General features: G+C 38.0%; 1 pseudogene; it reads right to left on the bottom strand.

Moving 5' to 3' along the window:
* Positions 1–12,043: 12,043 nt before the first annotated feature.
* On the bottom strand, positions 12,044–18,230 carry LOC143437166 (Ig heavy chain V region 23 pseudogene; annotated as a pseudogene).
* Positions 18,231–19,230: the final 1,000 nt, after the last annotated feature.

The following is a 19,230-nucleotide window of genomic DNA, read 5'->3' as shown; positions in this document are numbered from 1 at the left end:
ACTGTGAAGGAGTTTTTGCAGAGACATTGGTAATTTGGATTTTATAGGTCAAATTCATATTATACTTTATTCCCAACATTTTCAAAAGTTCTGGTCTCTCAGGATCCAGTGATATTTTTACTGTGCATCATCACACTGTTCCCTTTTATTGTTTTATTGAGTAAGAAACATGTCAGTGGAGGTGGTCACTCGTGGAGAGATTGATACGTTAGGGTGCACCATAGGTTTATCCTAAACCAGTACTACTTTACTCATAGATGTTCTTTTACAAAGTTGACAAAGGCACAATAGGTCTGTGAGGAGAAGGCAATTATTGGACATTCAAAACTACTACTTCTGAGCTAATCTAAAGGATAATCTTTCTGCCATCTCAGTTTCATGGTAGCTTTCTTCTCCAGCAGGGTTTCTGACACACTAAGGATGTGGTTACAGCACTGTGTCTTGCACAATAATAGACCGCAGAGTCCTCAGATGTCAGGCTGCTGAGCTGCATGTAGGCTGTGCTGGAGGATTTGTCTGCAGTCAAGGTGGCCTTGCCTTTGAATTTATCATTGTAGCCAGTATTACCATTTCCAGGATAAATCCATCCAATCCATTCCAGGCCCTGTCGAGGACTCTGCTTTACCCAGCTTATATCATAGCTGGTGAAGTCATAGCCAGAAGCCTTGCAGGACAACTTCACTGAAGTCCCAGGCTTCACTAGCTCAGCTCCAGACTGCTGCAGCTGAACCTGGGAGTAGACACCTGTGGAGACAAAGGCAGAATGGATGTCATTGTCACCTCACATCCTGTCTCCACTTCAGATTTAGAAATTGTGAGCACCTTACCAGCAGTTACTGACAGGAGAAAGAAAAACACACAACTCCATCCCATGGTTAGAGTCAGTGTGTTCAGGAAGAGGACACTGATCATATTTTGTTTTCAGGACAGCCCTGTATTTACTGCTATGGACTCAGGTAATTTGCATATTCATGAGTAGCTAATGTTTTATATAAGAACCTAGTTCAGCTGGAGAAGAACTGAAGGAGGACTGAAAAGGCACATGCTTCAGGCAGACAGCAGGATGCTCAGGTCCAAGTCTTAATTCTCTCTGAGGAAATGCATTCCATATACTTTCCATGAGCTCTGAGCAGATGCTGTGGATATAAAACAAGGGACTAAGCTCTCAAAAGATTTTTGGCCTGAGTCTGTTGCTCCTCTTTGACACAATGTCTTCAGATTGTCCTATGATCAGATTGTTGTTATGATGATGATTAAAATCATGGAAAATTCCAAATTTTTTTGAGAATTTACTACCTACTTTCAGGTATATGAAATTAATATTTACCTTTCCAACATGTTATATACTGCAAAACTCACTACAATGACTAAAAGTAAATGTCCGGTCTATATATAGAGTCATCACTAGTAAATATTTAATCTCCTGAAATATTTCCCCCCAAAAGTAAATATATTTTGCCCATCACTCATCAAATATCAAAGACATTCTGCTTGGTGTTGGCCCTCAAGGGCTCCTCCTCATCCATGTTGTAATGTTTTTTAGAATATGTCATATTATTTTTTAGGGAGAAGAGGATACATATGCAGAAAAATGTATATATCAATCTCAGAGGATGACTTACATAATTCAGTTCCAAGAGATTTACCTGATATTTCTAAGCTTACCAGGAGACAGACATTTTTTATCAGATAAGCCATCATGAGGTCTCCAATATTTTAATTTTTACTTGTTTGATTTGTGTGTGTTTTACTGGTAAAACAGCTACTAAGAGTTCATGTGTGTAGTAAGAACAGGGTAATCTCTAGAGAAAGAATTTGATGTCATTCAACCCCATTCTTTGTATCTTACTTTCTTTCTTTTCCCTGTTTTATAACGGTCTTTGATTTTGGTGTGAGAGGTTGGTATCATTAACTCATATGTAATTGATTACTTGGTCATTCTTCAGCAATCTGACCACTCATGAATGTCTGCATCAGTCTTTACACACAACACATGGGAGCCTCTGTGATCAAGGCTCAGACAGTCCACTGGGTATAAAAATAAAGATTTATAAGACAGTTAGACAAAATGACCTTTATCAATACAACTGAGGTCTACTGGAGCCTGTATCATCTCTAAACATGGGATTTAACCACACTTACCCAGGATGAAGTCTTTCCTATGAAAATTATTTCTTTTGCTTTTTTGCGGGGGGGTGAGTGAAAATTCACCAAAAGTAATAAATTAAATTATGTTTATCCCAGCAATAACCTCCCAAACATGTAGTCAAATGACTACACATCTTATTATAGAAACACTCGCACACTCATGTTTATTCACAGTATGGTATTCATGCTCTATCCAAAGTTTATACAGAAAGAACTCATCCCAGATTTCCAAAAATACCATAAATAAAAGTGACAAAGTTGTGCATATAGAAAAAGAAATATAAGTCAGTGGTTAAACCTGAAATATATAATCTATAAGTGTATGCATGAAACTGGAGGGAAAAATATACTTAATGATCATTCATGTCCTTAAGGCAAGTGCTTCATGTTCTTACTTATATATGTTACAAGATTTGGTTACTTTGTTTCTTGTACTTAACTGTAGAAGCTGAGAGACTAGTATTTGGCTACTAAGGTATGAGGATTTTTCAAAGATGATATAATGAAATAGACATAAAAATAGAGAGTAAAAGATTTTTAAAGTTGAGCAGATTATAAGAGCCATGATGGTTCATGACCCCAAGGAATGAGTGTCTTCCAGATACAATTAGACTGATGCACATATGAAGTCACAGAGACTGTGGCTGTAGGCACAGAGCCTGAACCAAGTCAGCTCACATTAAATTCCCATCCTGAGAGAAGAAAATGAACACAGGACCTCACCCTTAACCAAGATGTTCTGCAATTGACACTCACATGAAAAAATAGTTTTCTTCAGTAGAGTCTCACAGGTGATATTAAGCAAACTTAATCATTGAAGACATGCTTATCACTTGATAACCAACAAAAAATGAAGTCAATGTCATTTGTGCAGATAGTTTTTCCAATATCAACTTCTTGAGATCATTGTCTCACTTAAATTTGCCTATCTATCTGGACTGAAATTGGGTTTCACTGGTTTGTGTGTGTGTGTGTGTGTGTGTTTTATGTGTGTGAAAGACTGTGTTTGTGTGTATTTTGGTATTTATGTGTGAATGTGTGCATATATGTGTATATGTATGTGTGTATCTGTATGTGAATGACTGTGTATGTATATGTGTATATGTGTGTGTGCATGTCTGTGTGTGTGTCCTTTTTTTGTTTGGGGTTTTGTTTTTGTTGTTGTTTGCTTTTAATCCACCTTCAAAGTTCTTTCTTTTTTAGTTTTTCTTCTTTTTTTTTCTTTTTTCTTTTTCAGAAAGAAAAAAGTGTGTAGTTGGGTGAGTTGGAAGGTAGGAAGGATCTAATATAAGTTGTGGGTGGGGAAATCAATTATTAGAAAACATTGTATGATTTTATTCAAAAATAAAACGCACATAGAGACAAGTAAACAGACATCTGTGAAGTGTTTCACAAAGAATCTTTACACAGTTTGAACATGGAGATATCACATGTCATTCACAGCAGGGGCAGATCAGTTAATACCCTTAATAAAGGAAACCACAAAGGATACAACAAAGTGTCAACTCCACACTTACTTCATCTCTTTATGGGGATTCCTGGCTTCATTGTGCCCCCTGCTGGTCATGAGCTCCTATGCAGGTAGGTTTGTCATGGCTTACAATGAAGTTACACAGTCTAACTTTAGAAAGACTTATGTCTGTAATGTTATGTTACGTCTGTAACTTCACTGTTCAGAGCTCAGCAGAAGGGAGAAGTGAATGTAATTTAAATGGGGAAATCACACACACACACACACACACACACACACACACATACACTTTAAGTTGTGCCAGTATTACTGTAACATCCCTCTCACAGCCAGGTTCCTCCTTGGTGGCAGTTGGATCCAGCTCTTGAAGTTCCCGTTTCTCAAAAGATGATGACAGGAAATAACAGCATCTTTTCTGTCTTCATCATGTTATACCCGGGGCAGAGAATCTGTTTTCAGAGTGTAAATCACTTACCCTACATTGTATAATAGACAAAGTAAAAACATTTACACAATGATGGTCCACAAGACTGAGACTGTTGACATAAATAACTGAAATGCTGCAGCAGCTCAGGACCTGGCTGAACCTTAGAAGCTGAAATAGTTTTAAACTCAGTGCTTAAATAGGACTGCAGCTACAAGAGTGTATAATTAGCGACAATTCTGCTTAGAGAAAGTAAAAAGGACCAATCAGTTGAAAGGTCTGAATCTCAGAGATCTGCTATGAGAATCACTCCATAATTGCAGGGACTATCAGAGATTGAGCCAAAAACCAAAGAGCATACATGGGCTGAACCAAAGCCCCCAGGACATATGTAGCAGATGTGCAGCTCAGTCTTCATGTGGGTTCCCCAACAACTGGAGTGGGAGCTCTCCCTAGATCTCATGCCTGTTTGTGGAATGCATTCCCTTAACTGGACTCCCTTGCCTGGCATAATGGGAGAGGATGGCCCTAACCCTGCAGATACTTGATGTGCAGGGTTCAGTGATATCCAGTGTGGCCCACACTAGCTCAGTGGTGAAGGAGAAGTGAGGGAATGACTGTGTTTAGGGGGAACAATAGAGGGGATGAACTACGGGATATTAAGTGAATAAATAAACTGGTGGCTGAAAAGCACCCTTTGAATCTCCTAATTGTCATGTCCAATTAAAAATAAATCCTTCATTCTAACACAGGGTATCCCATATTACCTTTATAAACAGCCATTTTCCTATGTGCTGCATCTGTCTCCTCCCTATCCAGTTCCAATTCCAATTCCAGGACAAATCCTTCCTCTCTCTTGTTCCTTTCCACTTTTCCTTCATCCTTTATCTTCTGTCTTTGCCTCTTACTTCATGCCCTCTTTCCTCTGGGGAAATCAAGACTTCTTTGTCCTGAGAACTTGGGTTTGGACGTCCAGGAACCTTATAGACATAGCTTTATCATCACCAGTGTTGTCCTGTAACTGTCAGAGCAAATCCTGAGAATATTGAAGTGGCAAAGAATATCAGATACATATGGTTGTTGTTAACCCAAATCCATCACATCAGGAATCATGGCATTCATCCCCCTTTCTCAGAGAAACATGAATACAGGATCTATAACTGTCTGACAGACCAGAAACACAGATAATTTACCTCCAACACTGATTTCAGCTCTTCTGTACTCAGCTCTGGGGTTATGTTGAGAAGATTCCAGAATTGTGCCCATTCTTGTACCAGTGGTCATGCTGTCCTTCCAATACTGCAGTATCATAGCCACTGGTGTCTGCCTGCCATAAGATTTAGGGGTTTGCAAATCAAAAATGGGGAACCATGTTCTTGAACCTCAAGGAGGGGAGATAACTTATCACGTTTTTTGAAAACATGCCTAGCAATAAAACTTGAGTTCTATATTGTTCTAGAACACAGGGCACAAGCATCACAAATGGCAAGGGTTATAGATATGGTGTCTGCAGTAACAGTATTCACATAAGATATTCTCTGAAAAGTTTAATTAGAAAACTTTAAAATGAACAAGAACATCTCAGCTTAGCATCTAGTCCTTGTTGTGTGTTCTATGTTAAGTGTTGATCATTGAGTGATGGGACCAAGGAATTCAGGACTGTGCCCTCTGTCAGAGCTACAGGATCAGCTCTGGACTCATTTTTATGAGCAATTGATTATTTGCATGTCCTCTTCCTGTATGGTGTGCTCTTTGTTAGAAGCCTAGGAGATCTAAATACCTAGAGAAGATAAAAGAAAAACAACAGAGAAAAATGGGAAAGAATTATATCACTATTTATACTTTAATTTGCATATGGCATCTTTTATAACAGTTTCTTTTTGTTATTTTTTCATTTTCTTTTTAATTAAAAATAGATTGTTTGCTCATTTAATATACACTCTGATTATATTTTTCCTCCCCCTACTTTCTGCTCTTCGTCCTCACCTCTTCTCTTATCTGGATCCATATCCTTCCTGTCTTTCATAAGAATGGGTTCCTAGGAGGTAAAAATAAAACTGAGCAAAATAAATTTCAATTAGTTAAAATAAAAGCTATTACACTGAAGTTGGACAAGGTAAATCAATGAAGGGAAAAAAGTCCCAAGAGAAGGCCCAAGACATAGAGGCCCACTTGCTCAAATACTCAGGAGTCCCATAAAAGTTCTAAACTGGAAAGTATAATATGTACACAAAAGATTCTTGCTAAAGAAAACGTGAATCTTTTACTGAAGCGGACACAGGTTAAATGATGTTTTTATATAGCAAATACATGAAAGAATCTTTGATGAAGGAGTATCAATATACTATTATATATATACATAACCCACAGACAGTGGGAGACTAGCACTGAGCCTTGGTTTGGTTTGCTCCACCTCATTATTCTTAGCTGACAACAAGCATATATTGTTTCATTTGGAATAACAAAAAACCAGGATAGTGAGAACTATACTCAACAATAAAAGAACTTCAGGGGAATCACCATTCATGAACTCAAGCCGTATTACAGAGCAATAGTGATCAAAACAGCATGGTAGTAGTACAGAGACCGGCAGGAAGATCAATCTAATAGAATTGAAGACCCAGAAATGAACCCACACACCTGTGGTCAGTTGATCTTTGACAAAGGAGCTAAAACCATCCAGTAGAAAAAGGACAGCATTTTCAACAAATGGTGCTGGTTTGACTGGATGTCAGCATGTAGAAGAATGCAAATCAATCCATTCTTATCCCCTTGTACAAAGCCCAAGGCAACAAAGATCAAGAAGCTTGATATGAAACCAGACACATAGAAGCTAATAGAAGAAAAGGTGGGGAAGACACTCGAATACCTGGGAACAGGGGAAAAGTTCCTGAACAGATCACCAATGGCTTATGCTCTAAGATCAAGAATTGACAAATGGGACCTCATCAAATTGCAAAGCTTCAGTAAGGCAAAAGACATTGTCAATAGGACAAAATGGCAACAAACAGAATGGGAAAAGATCTTTACCAATCCTACATCTGATAGAGGGCTAATATCCAATATATACAAAGAACTCAAGATATTAGACTCCAGACAATCAAACTAACCCTATTAAAAATGGGTTACAGAGCTAAACAAAGTATTCTTAAGTGAGGAAACTTGAATGACCAATAAGCACCTAAAGAAATGCTCAACATCCTTAGTCATCAGGGAAATGCAAATCAAAACAACTCTGAGATACCACCTCACACCAGTCAGAATGGCTAAGATCAAAAACTAAGGTGATAGTAGATGCTGTCGAGGATGTGGAGAAAGAGGAACATTCTTCTATTGTTAGTGGAATTGAAAGCTGTTAGAGCCATTCTGGGAATCAGTCTGGCAGTTCCTCAGAGAATTGGACATAGCATTACCTGAGGATTGAGTTATACCACTCCTGGGCATATACCCAGGAGATGCTCCTACATATAACAAGGACATATGCTCCACTATGTTCATAGTAGCCTTTATAATAGCCAGGAGCTGAAAAGAACCCAGATGTCCTTCAACAGAAAAATGGATACATAAAATGTGATACATTTACAAAATGGAATATTACTCAGTTATTAAAAACAATGAATTTGAGAATTTTTTAGGTAAATGGATGGAACTAGAAATTATCATCCTGAGCGAGGTAACACAATCACAAAAGAACACACATGGTATGCACTCATTGAAAACTGGATGTTAGCCCAAAAGCTCACAATCCACAAGATACAACTCACAGACCACATGAAGATCAAGAAGAAAGACCAAAGTATGAGTGCTTCAGTTCTTCTTAGAAGTAAAAAAATACTCATGGGAGCAAATATGGAGACAAAGTGTAGGACAGAAACCAAAGAAGGGGTCATCTGGAGACTGTTCCACCAGGGTATCCATGCCATGTTCAGTCATCAAAGGTAGAATCTGATGTGGATGCCAGAAAGTGCATGCTGACAGGAGCCTGATATAGCTGTCTCCTTAGAGGTCTGCCAGAGCCTGAAATATACAGAGGCAGATGTTCACAGCTAACCATTGAACTGATCATGTGATTCCCAATGGAGGAGTAAGAGAGAAGACTATAGGAACTGAAAGTTTTGAGGCCCCATGGGGAAAGCAAAAATATCCAATAAAAAAAGAAAGATTCTCATACCTGCTGGTCATGTGATGTTCACTGAGATTGGCAACATAGTGTATGGTGGCTCATTCTCTATGGGAATATTCAAGTGAAGAGGAAATTGTAGTTGGACTGAGTCTGTCTTTGGCCCCTGCTGTTTTCTGGAGACATTGCTAAGTGGCAGGCAGTCTTGTACTAGCAGAGAGAGTACACCTGCCATTGTTTTTTTCCTACCAGAGCCTGTAGGGCACTTGGTGAGCAAACCAGGTGCAACAGCTAGAAACTGAGGTTAAGGCTACCAGGCAGGAAGTGTTCTTGGTGAGCCCAGGTAGGTTCCAGTGTTGAAAGCTTCAGGAGATTGCACTCTTCCCATTGAAGTACTACTTCTCTTATGAAGGAAGCTCTCTGACAATCCATGATAAGTTTATTTCTTCTGTATATGATCTTATATACATGTTGGGGTGGGTGGGTCTGACAGAAGATGCTTTTTATTGACTTTGTCTGAGATGTTAGGGATGCCTCATCTGCATATGGAGGTGTTTGGGGCACTGCCCTGTGTGGTTGACTGTTACAATCCTCTACTTGGGGTGCTGTGGTCATGAAACAGCAGCCTGGTCAAAAGGACATGATGGATTTCCTACCATTCTCTGGTGTATATGAAGTTCTGGGGCTTGCAAATCACTCACCCTTACAAAGTTTTCTGGCATGGTCTATGGCCCCACATCTACTACTTGTGTCTTTTATAAAGAAAAAGTGTCATCAATATAACTGTCTCCTATGTTGGGAACAGTTTGAAATTAAACCAAGATCTGAATAGTAGTGATATTTGCAATGCTACTAATCTGCTGATTTAGAAAATAAGATGAGATATGGTACAAAAAAAAAAAAAAAAAAAAACCAAACAAACACACAAAAAAAAAAAAAAAAAAAAAAAACAAGGCTTCAATGGCTAGTATGTGGCCAAGGAGTAGAAGAAGTCAAGCTACTGACGTGTTAGAGTACCAAGGGATAGTGGTGTTGGGAGTATAGCCTGCCCAGATGTTCTCCAGGAGCTCTTTGGGCATTTGTACATCATGTTCTACCAGGCCAGATTCATTGACATAGAAGCAACATTCCTGCCCCAGTAAAACACAATTGGCTCCAAATTCATCAGTTACTAAGTCCAGTGTCCTTTTGGATTTGTAGACCAACTCCTGCTAAGTAGGTTATCTGGCAACAAAAGGACTCAAGGCCGTCTACAGTGAAAGCCATTAACTGATCATGCTTGCTCTGAAAGTCTATGGCCACATGTTATTTTGGGGATTTCAAGGGGAGTCCTTCAAGGCAAAAAGGTGGGGAGGGCAAGTTGAGAGGAATGAATAAATTCCAGGTGAGGTCCAGAAATTGGGAATAGTTAATAGCAGCCATTGAATCCAGAAAATTATGCTAAATTTGCCTAAATTCATATGTAAGGGGCAGTGGTATGGTATTGGTGTGAGGACATCATTTCTTCACTTTCTTCAGTATTCTTGACATTGACAAGATCAATTTAATTATGTTACTCTCTTCTTACCTCTTATCCAAGTCACAAATATCACACTGTAGTTTTATATTAAAAATTTGATATAAAACTTTTACAATGCCCAGGGAAAGAATGATAAAAAAAAAAAAAAATGGAATGAAGGTCAGACAGTGCAAAATGCTCAGCTTCTCTTTCTCTTCATTACCTAAACTGGGGACTTCACATGAAACTACAGGACACCATGGGACCAGGTCACCAATACTTGCCCTGCATAGGTTCAGCCCTATAAATAGAACATCAAAAACTGTCCTTCCAAGTCAAAATCAGATGTTCCAGCTGAAGAATCCCTCCTGTCAATGGAAGAATTTACAGATAGATTTACATATGCTATTTATGGTAATGATTATAAGTGGCTGTTTGATACTGCATGTTTAAAACTTTATAACATTCTTTTAAATGAATATGCAATTAATGTTTCAATAATGTTCATAGGTTATGAATAGAATATGTATGTGTAATATTAATTAAAATAGAATAGTTACCTATAATAGTAATTATAATATAAATGTGTGCTTCAGAGTGACTATAAATGTATGTACTTGTACCACTAACTTGAGCATATTATCACCAGGATTCTTTGTCACTGGCGTTTTGATCTTAGCCATTCTGACATCTGTAAGATGAAATCTCAGAATCATTTTGATTTGCATTTTATTGTTGGGTAAGGAGGTTGAACATTGCTTTAAGTGCTTCTCTGCCATTAATGAATTCTTTCTTAAAAATTCTGTTTATACCTAAAAACCATTTTATATTATATTATTTGGTTTGTTGACATTTAGTTTGATGTATATTTATGTTTGAGTATGTATTTTGTATATCATCCTTCTGTCAAAAGAGGAGTTGGGGAGAATCCTTGACCATTCTCTAAGCTACTGTTTTCTTCTATAGATGGTGTACTTTGCCTTAGAGAACATTCTTAATTTCATTAAGTTCAATTCATTGATTGTGGCTCTTAGCACCTGTCCTATTGGTGTTCTCTTAGGGATGTTGTCTACTGTGCCCATGCATTCTCAGATATTCCCCATATTCTCTCTTGTAGGCTCAAGGTATCCAGATTCATATTGAGGTCTGTGATCTAGATAATCTTGAAAATTGTTCATGGGAACAGATGTGAATCAATTTACATTGTTCTATATATAAAGATTTAGTTAGACCAGCACAGTTTGTTGATGCTTTTGTTCTTCCATTGTGTATTTCTGACTTTTTTTTTAATCAAAAACTTGGTGTCCTTAAATATGTGAATTTGTGTCTGTATTTTTATTTGATTCTGTTTATTAACCTTTCTTGTTTTAGTCTACTACACTGATGGTTTTATTACTATAGCTCTGTAGGACACTTTGAAATAAGAGCTGCTGATACCTCCAGTTGTACCTTTCTTGTACAGGACAGTTTTAGCTGTCCAGCATTTTAAAGATTTTCTATACGAGGTTAAGTATTATCTTTTAAGTATTTGTAAAGAACTGTATTGATATTTTGATGTGTGTTACATTGACTCTGTTGATTGCTTTTGGGAGGATGTTCATCTATACTAAGTTAACCCTTCCAATCTAAGAGCATGGCAGATAAACAAATAATTCTGGTAACATATTTGTTGTGTAAATATCCCATATGCACTAGTGCTCATTTTTAAGTCTATTTTTTTTTAAAAAAAATTGTTCTAAGTATATCAGAAGCCAGGTCTGACTTGTTGATATCTTCTTAATTTGGAATGATATGGAACTGACTGCTGCCTGGAGACCATTTTCCAACTTCAATTGTGTTGAGATATTCCTATAATAAACTGCCTGGCTCAGACTCCTCAATGTCTGATCCAAGTTGACAAAGTCACTTTGTACCATGTTCACATTCTTATTTATTCCTATGCTTTGTTTACCGGTAGGACACCTGCAGGGACACCCTGAAGAAAAAAAATATTCTAGTAGAAACTGCTCTGTGCACTTTGAGATAAATATTGGAAAAGTTCATTCCTAAAAGTACACACACATACTCACACATAAACACACACACACACAGAGAGAGAGAGAGAGAGAGAGAGAGAGAGAGAGAGAGAATGAGAATGAGAGAGGCTAAAATCCAGATATTTTACTAATGTATTTTAATACAACTTAGAATTATGCATCCTAAACCAGTACTACTTTACTCATAGATGTTCTTTTATAAAATTGACAAAGGCACAATAGTTCTGTGACGAGGAGGCAATTAGTGGACATTCAAAACTACTACTTCTGAGCTAATTTAAAGGATAGTCTTTCTGTCATCTCAGTCTCAGGGTAACTATCTTCTCCTCCAGGATTTCTGACACACTCAGGATGTGGTTAAAACACTGTGTCTTGCACAATAATAGACCGCAGAGTCCTCAGATGTCAGGCTGCTGAGCTGCATGTAGGCTGTGCTGGAGGATTTGTCTGCAGTCAAGGTGGCCTTGCCTTTGAATTTATCATTGTAGCCAGTATTACCATTTCCAGGATAAATCGATCCAATCCATTCCAGGCCCTGTCGAGGACTCTGCTTTACCCAGCTTATAACATAGCTGGTGAAGTCATAGCCAGAAGCCTCGCAGGACAACTTCACTGAAGTCCCAGGCTTCACTAGCTCAGTTCCAGACTGCTGCAGCTGAACCTGGGATTGGACACCTGTGGAGACAAAGGCAGAATGGATGTCATTGTCACCTCACATCCTGTCTCCACTTCAGATTTAGAAATGTTGAGCACCTTACCAGCAGTTACTGACAGGAGAAAGAAAAACACACAACTCCATCCCATGGTTAGAGTCAGTGTGTTCAGAAAGAGGACACTAATCATATTTTGTTTCAGGACAGCCCTGTATTTACTGCCATAGACTCAGGCTATTTGCATATTCATGGGTAGCCAACATTTTACATAAGAACCTAGTCCAGCTGGAGAAGAACTGGAGGAGAAGGAATGAAAAGGCACATGGTCAGGCAGCAGGAGGCTCAGGTCCAAGTCATAATTCTCTCTGAGGAAATGCATTCCATATACTTTCCCTGAACTCTGAGCAGATGCTGTGGATGTAACACAAGGGACTAAGCTCTCAAAAGATTTTTGGCCTGAGTCTGTTGCTCCTCTTTGACACAATGTCATCAGATTGTCCTATGATCAGATTGTTGTTATGATGATGATTAAAATCATAGAAAATTCCAAAAATTTTTGAGAATTTACTACCTACTTTCAGATATATGAAATTAATATTTGCCTTTCCAACATCTTATATACTTCAAAATTCACTACAATGAATAAAGCAAATCTCCTGTCTGTATTCACAGAGTCATCACTAGTAAATATTTAATCTCCTGAAATATTTCCCGCCAAAAGTGAATATATTTTGCCCATCATTCATCCAAGGTGAAAGGCTTTCTGCTTGGTGTTGGCCCTCTAGGGCTCCTCTCCACCCATGCTTTAATTTTATTTTTAATATGTCATATTTTTAGGGAGGGTACACATGCAGAAAAGTGTATATATCAATCTCAGATTATGACTTACATAATTCAATTCCAAGAGATTTACCTAATATTTCTAAGCTTACTAGGAGACAGACATCTTTACCTGCTAAGACATCTTGAGGTCTCTGATGTTGTAGTTTTTACTGGTTTGATTTGTGTGTGTTGTGCTGGTGAATATAGCTACTGAGAGTTCATGTGTACAGTAAGAACAGGGTAATCTCTAGAGATAGAATTTGATGTCATTCAATTTCATCTCTGTATTTTACATCCTTTCTTTTCCCTGTTTTATACTGGTCTTTGATTTTGGAATGAGAGGTTGGTATCATTAACTCATATGTAATTGATTACTAGGTCAGTCATTCTCAGCAATCTGACCACTCATGAATGTCTGCATCAGTCTTTACACACAACACATGTGAGCCTCTGTGATCAAGGCTCAGATGGTCTACTGGGTATAAACATAAATATTTATAAGGCAGTTCGACAAAATGCCCTTTATCAATACAACTGAGATTTACTAGAGCCTGTATCTTCTCTAAATATGGGCTTTAACCACACTTACCCAGGATGAAGTCTTTGCTATGAAAATTCCCCAAAAATAATAAATAAAATTATTGTGTATCCCAGCCTATCCCTCCCAAACATGGAATCTAATGACTCTGCATCTTATTATAGCGACACTTGCACATCAATGTTTATTCACAGAAAGGTAGCATGTTTTATTCACAGCATATACAGGAAGAAATCATCCCAGATTTCCAAAAAAATAAATAAATAGTGACAAAGTTGTGCATATAAAAAACGAAATATAAGTCAGTGGTAAAACAGGAAATATGTAATATATAAGTGTATGCATGGAATTGAAGAAAATATACTAAATGGTCATCCATGTCCTTAAGGCAAGTACTTCATGTGCTTATTTATATATGCTGTAAGATTTGGTTACTTTGTTCATTGTATTTAATTGTAGAAACAGAGAGACTAGAATTGGGCCACTAAGGTATGAGGATTTTACAAAAAAATGATATAATGAAATCGACATAAAATAGAGAGTAAAAATTTTTAAATTGAGCAGAATATAAGAGCCAAGGTGGTTCCTGACCCCAAGGAATGAGTGTCTTTCAGACACAATTGGACTGATGCACATATGAATGCACAGAAACTGTGGCTGCTCACACAGAGCCTGAAACAAGTCAACCGACAGTAAATTCCAACATTGAGAGAGCAAAATGGACACAGTCCCTCACCCCTAACCAAGATGTTCTGCAATTGACACTCACATACAAAGGAAAAATTAGTTTTCTTCAGTGGAGTCTCACAGGAGATATTAAGCACAATTAATCGAGGAAGACCTGCTTAGCAGTTGATAGCCAACAGAGAAATGAAGTCAATGTTATTTTTGCAGATAATTTCTCCAATACCACCTTCTTGAGATCTTTATCTCTCTTAAATTTGCCTATCATAGAATTGTGGTTCTACTTCTCTCTCTCTCTCTCTCTCACTATCTCTCTCTCTCTCTCTCTCTCTCTCTCTTTCTCTCTCTGTGTGTGTGTGTGTGTGTGTGTATGTATGTGTATATGTGTGTGTACATTTGTGTGAGTGTGTGTGTGTATGTTTGGATGTATATGTATGTGTGTGTGTATGTGTGTGTGCATATGTGTGAATGTGTGTGTGTGTGTATGGATGGATGTATATGTATGTGTGTGTGTATGTGTGTGTGCATATGTGTGAATGTGTGTGTGTTTGTGTATGTGTCATTTTTTGTTTGGGGTTTTGTTTTTGTTGTTCACTTTTAATCCCCCTTCAAATTTCTTTCTTTTTTATTTATTTATTTTATTTTAATTTTTTTGCTTTTTTAGAAAAAAAAGTATGTATTTGGGTGAGGTAAAAGGTAGGAAGGATCTAATATAAGTTGTGACTAGGGAAATCAGTTATTATAATAATGTGTATGATTTTATTCAAAAATTTTAAAAACCACATAGAAACAAGTAAACAGACATCTGTGAAGTGTTTCACAAAGAATCTTTACACTGTTTGAGCATGGTGACATCACATGTCATTTACAGAAAGGGCAGATCAGTTAATACCCTTAAAAAAGGAAACCACAAAGGATACAGAGTCCCCTCCACACCTACTTCATATCTTTATGGGGATTCCTGGCCTCATTGTGCCCCCTGCTGGTCATTAGCTTCCATGCAGGTAGGTTTGTCATTGCTTACACTGAAGTGGCACAGTATGACTTTAGAAACACTTTATGAGTGATCTCCAAAAATTGCAAAGAACTTTATTGGACTTGATTTACTCTTTTACAATAGAAAAGACTGTGTACAGCTCTAGACTGGGTACAGCTCTTAAAGAAGAATGTTACTTTTACATAGACAAAATAGGGATGATTAAAGAGATCATGAAAAAGGTCAGAGAAGGTCTTGAGAAAAGACAGAGAGAGAAAGACAAAGATGAGAGCTGGTACAAGAATTGGTTTTCAACCTGTCCATGGTTGTCAATCTTACTTCCTTCCACCATGGGACCATTAATTGGGTTATTTTTGCTTATTTTTTGGGGGTCTCTGGGCCTTAAATAGCCTGACTAACTTTATGAAACAACAGATAATCTGATAACAAAATCTATTTAGATATATTATCATAAGTTAGCTATGGAGGACCACGAGACACAAGATGAGGTTGTTAATCTATCCAGGGTGTTCCCAAATACCACCTCCACCCAACCTAAAAGAAGGGACTTTCTTCCCTAAACCAAGCAGAGAGGGACCACCCAGAACCCCCTCTGAATTCTTGCTTAAGCTTTGAGGCTAAACACTGCAAGGGAATATAAATAAAAGTTAAAAATATGTTTCTGGGTTCCCTGAGAGACAAGCCTGACTGCATAGGGATTGATATCAAAAGTATCTCCTCTCCAAGAAAAAAGACATCAGGATGGGTATGGCCCTCATTCCTCATTAGACAATGACAGGAGGACTGGAGCCATTACACTTAAACGGTCCCCTTTAATTACTGGAGGTCAGGCCTCTATCCCCACCTTGGCAAGATTAGAATTGCCATGGCCCTTCTATACTTGGAGAAGGGAGGAGGTGTCAGGGGCAGCCCTGCTTATACACTGAAGGCCTGAAATCAGCCATAAGCCTAAAATCAGCAATATGCCTGACATACATGATTGCTAACACAAAGTCTTGTGTCTCTGTGGAAAAACACTGAACAAATGGCTATAAGATATTTTAAACAAGGAGCTTCTGTGGAAATTTACCAGCCTGTGTAGTCATAGTCCTTGTAAATAGGCAGCCTTGGTGGATAGTACCAACATAAGGACAAGAAAATCATAGGCAGAGTCAGAGTGACCTGTCCCCTGAACTTTTACCCAGCTGATACCCTGTTTGCAAAGATATCTGCACTCTCCCTGAACACCTATGCTCCTGTGTCATCTCCTTCCCCACATCCTGCATTTTTGTATTTATAACCCCTGTGTTAAAAAGTAAAAATTATGATTTGATAATAAAAAAGAAACACTTTATGACTGTAACTTTAGTGTTCACGAAGCTCAGCTGAAGAGAGCAGTGAATCTAGTTTAAATGAGGATAATGACATCAGAGGTTTTAACTTGTGCCAGTATTACTGTAACATCTCTCTCAAAGCCAGGTTCCTCCTTGGTGGCAGTTGGATCCAGCTCTTGCAGTTCCTATTTCTCAAAAGATAATGACAGGAGATAACAGGTTTTTTTCTGTCTTCATCAGGTTATACCCGGGGCAGAGAATCTGTTTTCAGGGTGTAAATCACTCACCCTACATTGTATAATAGGCAAAATAAAAAAGACTTACACAATGATGGTCCACACGACTGAGACTGCTGACATAAATAACTGAAATGCTGCAGCAGCTCAGAACCTGGCTGAGTCTTAGAAGCTGAAATAGTTTTGAACTCAGTGCTTAAATAGAACTGCAGTTACAAGAATGCATAATTAGTGACAATTCTGCTTAGAGAAAGTAAAAAGAACCAACCAGTTGAAAGGTCTAAATCTCAGAGATCTGTCCTGAGAATTATGCCATAATTGCAGGGACTGTCAGAGATTGAGCCCAAAACCAAAGAACATACATGGGCTGAATCAAACCCCAGGACATATGCAGCAGATGTGCAGCTCAGTCAAAATGTGGGTTGCCCAATAACTTTAGTGAGTGCTGTCCCTAGATATCTTGCCTATTTGTGGAATGTATTACCTTAACTGGACTCCCTTGTCTGGCCTAATGGGAGAGGATGGACCTAATTCTGCAGATACTTGATGTGCAGGGTTCAGTGATATCCAGTGTGACTCTCACCATCTCAGAGGTGAAGGAGAAGGGAGAGAGTGACTGTGATTAGGGTGAACAATAGAGGGGATGAAGCTATGGGATATTAAATGAATAAATAAATTAGGGGCTGAAAAGCCCCCTTTGAATCTCCTAATTGTCATGTCCAATTAAAAATAAATCCTTCATTCTAACACAGGATATTCAATATCACCTTTATAAAAAGCCATTTTCCTATGTGATGCATCTGTCTGCTCCCTATCCAGAAATGGACTTCCTTTGTCCAATTCCAGAGAAAATCCTTCCTCTCTCTTGTTCCCTCCCACTTTTCCTCATCCTTTATCTTCTGTCTTTGCCTCTTACTTCATGCCCTCTTTCCTCTGGGGAAATCAAGACTTCTTTGTCCTGAGAACTTGGGTTTGGATGTCCAGGGGCCCTAGAGGTATAGCTTTATAATCACCAGTGTTGTCCTGTAACTGTCAGAGCAAATTCTGAGAATATTGAAGTGGCAAAGAATATCAGATACATATGGTTGTTGTTAATCCAAATCCATCACATCAGGAATAATGGCATTCATCCCCTTTTCAGGGACACATGAATACAGAATCTATAACTATCTGAGAGACTTGAAACACAGATAATTTACCTCCAACACGGATTGCATCTCTTCTGTATTCAGCTCTGGGGTTATGTTGAGAAGATTCCTGAATTGTGCCCATTTTTGTATGAGTGGCCATGATGCTCTTCCAATGCTACAGTATTGTAGCCACAGGTGTCACCTGTCATAAGATTCAGGTGGCTGTGGATCAAAAAGAGGGAACCCTGCTTTTGAACCTCAAGGAGGGAAGGCAACTTATCATAGTTTTGATAACTCGCCTAGCAATAAAACTTAGTTCTATATTACTGTTCTAGGACACAGGGCACAAATGTCAGAAATGGCAAGGGTTATAGATATGGGATCTACAGTAACTGTACTCACATAAGATATTCTCTAAAAAGTTTAATTAGAAAACTTAAAGTAAACAATAAAATTTCACCTTAATGTCTAGTTCTTGTTATGTGTTCTACGTTAAGTGTTGATCATTGAGTAGTGGGAACAAAGAATTCAGGGATGAGCTCCTCTGTAAGAGCTACAGGATCAGCTCTAGACTCATTTTGATAAGCAATTGATTAGTTGCATGTCCTCCTCTTGCATGATGTTCTCTTTCTTGGAAGCATAGGAGATTTAACTGCCTAGAGAAGATAAAAGAAACAAAACAGAGAAAATGAGAAAGAATTATTTCACTATCTATACTTTAATGTGCATATGGCATCTTTTATAACAGATTCTTTTTGTTATTGTTTCATTTCCTTTTTAATTAAAAATAGATTGTTTGCTCATTTAATACATACTCTGATTATATTTACCCTCCCTCTACTTCCTCTTCCTCCCCACCTCTTCTCTTATCTGGATACACGACCTTCCTGTCTTTCATAAGAATGGGTTCCTAGGAGGTAAAAATAAAACTGAGCAAAATAAAATGCAATTAGTTAAAATAAAAGCCATTACACTGAAGTTGGACAAGGTAAATCAATAAAAGGAAAAGGGTTCCAAGAGAAGACCCATGAGTTAGAGGCCCACTTGCTCAAATACTCAGGAGTCCCATAAAAGTTCTAAACTGGAAAGTATAATACATACACAAAGGATTCTTGCTAAAGCAAACATGTGAAAGAATCTGTTTCTGAAGCAGACACAGG

Source organism: Arvicanthis niloticus, chromosome 23, assembly GCF_011762505.2.
Source record: "Arvicanthis niloticus isolate mArvNil1 chromosome 23, mArvNil1.pat.X, whole genome shotgun sequence".
Taxonomy (NCBI): Eukaryota; Metazoa; Chordata; class Mammalia; order Rodentia; family Muridae; genus Arvicanthis; species Arvicanthis niloticus.
Note: the sequence above shows the minus strand (reverse complement) of the source record. Positions and strands in the feature narration are given on the sequence as shown.